This window comes from Mytilus trossulus, chromosome 3, assembly GCF_036588685.1.
Source record: "Mytilus trossulus isolate FHL-02 chromosome 3, PNRI_Mtr1.1.1.hap1, whole genome shotgun sequence".
Lineage (NCBI taxonomy): Eukaryota > Metazoa > Mollusca > Bivalvia > Mytilida > Mytilidae > Mytilus > Mytilus trossulus.
Window position 1 is genome coordinate 66,372,874 of NC_086375.1, and position 6,508 is coordinate 66,379,381.

Below are 6,508 nucleotides of genomic sequence, written 5' to 3' on the forward strand. Positions count from 1 at the left end.
ATAAAATCATCATCATTGCTTTTAGTAGGCGATAGATTGACATATTCCAAAGAAAGGTACAGCAATATGTATATACAAAATGAAGTGATTTGTAAAGTTGCACCAAGTTTAACTACGCACCGCCACCCTTTAAAATTTATAAAGCTTGCGTCTCACATTTAGAAATGAACGGGTCTACATTGAAATTGCATTTTCAAGAAGAAGCTTTCTTTACATTTAAACAAAACTACATTAACTTTCACGGTTGGTGCCATGTTTACAAATGAAAAGGTCGCATGAATATCTTTTATATACAAGTTGAATGCAACAAATTGTAACAAGGTTTTCCATTTTCAATTTTATTTGACTCACTTAATTTTTCGTCATATATATGTAACCCCAGGTTTTAGGTGAGGTTTGAGTTAGTTGCTCAGTTTTTATGTTTTTAATATTATGTTTTGTATACTGTTATTTGTCTGTTGGTCTTTTTTCGGGTTGTTAGTTTTATTTTCGACTTATGAAATTGAATGTTCCTTTGGTATCTTTCGCCTTTCTTTAAATATTCGTACGAAAAAGTTCATTATGTCCGTCATCACTTTAGTGTGCAATACTGGTGCTTTCGTGTTTTTCTATGGTACTCTTCAATTTTGAACAAAGGTTTTCGATCATCAATATCAAGTTATACAACAGATGAGTTGAAAACAGAAAAATCCGAAATAAGGAATAACAACCCAGTTGTTATTGGAGGAAAGCTCGTTAGTATTTTTATATTAATTCTTGTCCCCCGAAAAGTCGTTTTTCTTAGCTGATTTTCTCTAAAAAAAAAATGAAGGTTTCATCTTGTCAAAACCTCGTTCAATATTTCGAAAATTTGTTATAAATAGAACCAATGTTTTAGGATATGATGAGCTTACAGAAATGTCGTGCTTTAATATAAATTTTGTGTCTTAATAATAGTGTCTTTTTTATGGGTTTTTTAGGTTGTGTTTTTTTATTATCAAATCCTCTTGTAAGTTGAAGGCCATACGGTAAACAATTACATTTTCTTTAAGGTCCGAGTCACTTTGGACTTTGTTGAAAGGTTGTCCCATTTGCAATCATACCACATCTTAAATCTTTAGTCTTGAACACCACTGACGTTGTCCGACAATTTTATACGTTAGCACTTATTTATCATTCATAATAAAACGTTTTAAAGGTAGGAATCGAATGAGTCTCTAGTCAAACAAATGAAGCAGGTCTTTTGTTTTTAATCAGAAACTGACAGTTTGAATAACCAGAACTGAAATTCCCATCGAAGCCCTCAGTCAGACAATGTGTTATATTGCAAATCATCCTATCATGAAAAGAATATTGCCATCTAACGTCTGCTCATATCAAACGTTTTATGGTCCCTTTGAAAACGACGATTAATTAACTTTTGTGACACACTGAGTGTAAATAATAGTCACAACTAGTCTCGTTGACAATTTCTCTTGTTTTTATTTCTTTTAAGCGTAATTTCCCATGAAATATTTAATTGGCGGACAGAAAAATTGCGCATTTCTTTTGATAATGCCTTGTATTTCGTCGGCAGATATGCGATTCAGTATCGAACTAATAGATAACGTTTAAGCAGTCTGATAATTGTAGTATTAGTGTCACCGACATCGCTTTTATATTTCATTTCGATTATTCATCTGCTTTAATCTTGTTAAATCCGATTACGTTCTGATGGAATATTACAAGTCAAAATGTTGCCACGTGCTGGCAGAGAGATGACATAAGTTACTCGGTATAGAACAGTTCATTTATCTAGTTTACAAAATATTTGGGGACAAAAGAATAGATGCATTAGAGAGATCTGTGAAGTCAAAATATTTTTTATTAACATTTCATCAACTAAGTAAAATGAAAAAATGAAACGTTAACTTTGCTAATGAAAAAGAAATAATTGTTTAAAAAAAAAATTGGTGCAGATATCGTCCTCACGAAACATGTTTACGGTACGTCATGGTTCTGATAAAAATAACTAACAAGACATCTAGAGGTCACTGTTACATTTCAAGGTCGACTAAAGTTTAATACGATAATTAACACATTTTAAAAAGAAACATTGTAGATGTGTATCAGTTTTCTCTGGTTTTCGCTGATAGAAATATTGCTAAGTTTTGGTCTGATCTGATTGACCTTGCTCATGGGTCACGTGAGCTGGATAAGTAGCGTGTCGATTTTCTCTTCTTCTTTGTAAACTTTTCATAAATCTTTTCCTCTAAAATCACATAGGCACATGTGTTGATCTTAGTAGTGAGGGAGAGCAACGACTTGATGTTACCGTAAAGATTTTCGAGGAATGAGGGTAAAACAAATAGTGCATCTCATAATCTTTAAGATATTGCAATTTTTATCTGGTTTTCTCAAAAATAGAAATTAAAATTTTTCATTTTCAGAAGTCCAGGTTACATTCATGTAGATAATATTTATTTCTTATTTCGGTTTTCACATAAGTTTTTACATTTTCCGATATCTACCGTTTGAACCAGAGTTGTCACGTGTATTTTCTGTTGTCGCGATTTTCGACAACTTATGTTAAAAATACGAAGTCGTTTGCTGTAATAAAATACTTCATTTAATAAAAAAAAATATACATATAATATTATTGTAAAACATAAAAGATTAGGAAACAGCATCCAATAAATCTGAATCTGATGAATCGTTTCGAAGAAGTGGCGTCTCAGAATGTGCGGATATATTTGAATTGAGACGTTCGAAGCTATTTATATTGTAAGTGTCATTAGAAATCAAAACAATGCTTTCATTCTCATCTATTTGTGTTAAATACATTTCATTCGGTGATTGGTTAAAACATACTGGAGTGTCATTATCGACACAATTTGCATCTTTGTTATTTCCGGGTTTTCTAAGAGTTTCATAGTCATTTGAGGGAAACTTGGAAATGTTATCGCTGCATATTTCCGCTGTTGAATCACATTCATTTCCTTCTGGTTTCATTAGCACTAAATCTTCATCTGTGTTGCAGTATTTTCGATACGACTTTGAAAGAATTCCTGTATTCTCATTTTCGCTTTTGCAACTGTCAATGTCTTCATATATATGTTCTGCTAAACGTTTGCAGATACACCGAGAATCGGATGAATGTTTGTGAATGGAATGTTCGTTGTCTGAGCAGTTCTCTGCAACAAAAATCTGCAATAAAAATAATCAGTACCAGGTGAAAAATGTGTCATAAAAAATCATAAATCATTGGCATATGAAAGACATTTTTGCTAGTCAACTTGTATAAAAAATAAATATAAAAAAGATATTTCTCCTACGAACCTATAGACCTGGAACATAAATAATACTTAACGATATCAACTTCAAAGAATTGTATGATGTAATATCCATTGTATTGAAACGGGCTCTTTTGTCATTTATTAGAAAACACATGGTATAAAATAAATAATGACTTTTAAGATACTACAAAGCTGTGCGACATGCTATACTTATACTCGCTGTTCAATTATATCATCTTGTTTATATTTTCTATTTAACCTTTTGTAAGACTATAGAATAACGTTTCATATCAAACAAAAAACATTAACCATCGAAATATTTATGATAAATAAAGTTTTTTTTATATCTATTACAGCTGATGTCGATGATTTTCTTTATACAAAAAAAACGATATACCAATACCTTAAAATATAAATAAAAGCAACAGTAGTATACAACTGTTCAAAATTCATGAAGAGTCGATTGAGAGGAAAAAAAATCAGGTTACAAACTAAAACCGAGGGAAACAAAAACAAACGACAACACAACATACATAGAAACGAACTATAAGATAACATTTGCCATTTTACTGACTTGGTACAGGACATTTTAAGAAAAAAATATCGGTTGAACCTGGGTTAGTGGCTAGCCAAACCTCACGCTTTTATGGCAATGTTAAATGAACCACTAAAATGCCACACAACATGACAGGAATTAAGTACAAATAAATGCAATAACATTAAGGACATTTAAGTGACCTTTACATTTTCCAGAATGTTTTCCATTGTAATTCCGCCATCTTCGTTTTTATGAGGATCCTTTGTTTACATATGACACACATCACTTTCGGAGTTTCCTGTAATGTTCTTTTCATTGATGTGATAAAGTTTCCCGCGCTTTGTGCAAAATTTATGAAATTGAACTCCACGGAAACACTTTCGGTAAAAACAATGGCGGATTCCACCATTCAAAATCGTCTTGGAAAATGTGAAGGTCAGTGCAATCACTTAAAAGGTAGGTCAGTAGTGATTTTTCTTCGTGCGATTTATGAATGGAATGCTGACACTATATCACGAGTGAACGTGGTTGATAGTTCAGATTATTTTTACCGATTACCGCTAAGACTTTTAGTTGACGGCGACTATATGTAAGAACCTGCGCAATTAATGTCTCAATTAAGTAAATAAATTAACAAAATATGAGAAAAAAGGCAATATTAAATGCTTCAATAAAATTTGCTTAAGCTTGTTTTCTTTAAAATATGGTAAAAGGGGGTAAATAAAGGAAGACGAGACAATTTATAGAGCAACTTTATTCCGTATTTTGTAATTTTTCATACATAGCAGTTTTACAAAATTGTTAAAATGTATACTTTTAGTTATTCATTTGAAAGTAAAATGCTTCTTCTACATAAATATGCTGTTTTTGACAATACAATGTACACGTATTGGGTACTAGCATCATTAGGTCAGGCTAAATTACTGAAATCTTCACAATTTTATCATTTTTGTTAAATTTTAAACGGTTTCCGTCTTAAATGAAAGTGGCCGCATTTGTGTTCATTCTTAATATTGAAATGTAAGTTGTATTTTATGATAATACATAACATATATAAAGGTTGTGGATGAACACGGATGCGGCCTTTTTCATTTTTGACAAAAACTATCTGAAAAGTGACATTGTTTGGCATATTTGAAAGATTTTTCATATTTAAGCTAGAATCGGAGCGTTTTAATGAAAAAATTAGTTAAAAATTTTCTTATAAATTTTATTGAATCAACTGAAATAGACACTTAAAAAGTAAAATCACAAAAATACTGAACTCAGAGGAAAATCAATTTGGAAAGTCCATAATCACATGGCAAAATCAAGTGTTTAAAAAGTGTCTAAATCTTTCGTCAGATGAACTAGAAATTTGAGGTCAAACTCGGCCCTTACCGGACCTACGCCTTTTCAATTGTCATGGAACATGTTTTATCACGAGCTCACTAAATGAAGGTACATTGTGACTGGAAAAAATACAATTATTTTATATTGCTACAAACATCACCGAACCGTTGATGAAATCCCAAGAGCGAAGATATGAGAAGACCCTGATTTGGTACTGTTACGTTTATATGAGAAGGCAATCAAGTTTATTAAAAATAGCTAATGTACATGTAAAAGCAACGTATTGTCGACTGTGGGAGACCATCATGACTAGGCAGTCAATGTCGTTAAACATGCCGTATTGCCTACCATTGTGTAGTAATGGTTGTTAATCATCGCCGTAGTAGATGTATGTTGCCGACCACCTTGAGGGACTCTCATTGGTTGCCCTATTTAGAAACAATCCACCCCGCAATCACTAACCCTTTGGTATACAAATGATGTGCTTCTGTTCGTTTTGTATAACGTTTTAAATGTACTGAAATGTTTTCATACTTGAGCGGCTTTTTAAATTAACCATAAAATGCATGTGCTATACTAGTAAAAGTTTTAGATTTGTGAATAACTATACTACCTTGAACCATCTAGCAACATATAGTGACGATAACTCATCATCTTGACTTTTAGTGGTAAATTTGTATTCACTTCCATTACCATCTTCGGATATTATTGTACTTATATGTTCTATGACATATTTATCACGTGATAACTGGAACCAACCACACTCGCGCCTGTAAAAAAATCAACGTTATTAATAATTTATAAGAAAAAAATATGAAAGAGTATATTAGAAATCCAAAAATGATGTACGTATTCCTCCATTACATAAGCATATTAATTTAGATGCTTTTGAACAATGTACCGCTTACCTTGGCTCATGATCACATTTCGGTATATCATTATATTTTAAAAAGTATATAGATATATGAAAAATAAATTAGACAAGTTCCCGAGTTTGAATAACCTTATTAATAACATAATAGGTGTCCTCTACTTTTGATCTTTTCAAACAAGTTTTTTTATCACTTGAAAGGTTTTTTTAGACTGTAGATGATAGGTTGTACTTGATACAGGCACTTCTGAAATTCAAGAGTAAGAGAACCAGCTTTACCTTGTTACGTATGATTGAAATGTTAAGGAGAGAAAGAAAAAAATAACAGCGCCATGGCTAACAACAAAACAGAAACGACGACACGTCTTGAAATTAAAACAGAACATACGACAGAGCTAAGTTAAAACACACTTTTCAGGACAAAGGATAGACAAGAATGTTACATACATTGAAAATTAAAAAAGACTAAAATCTAAAGCAAAGCAACACTAATCTTTAAAGTGAAATGTATTC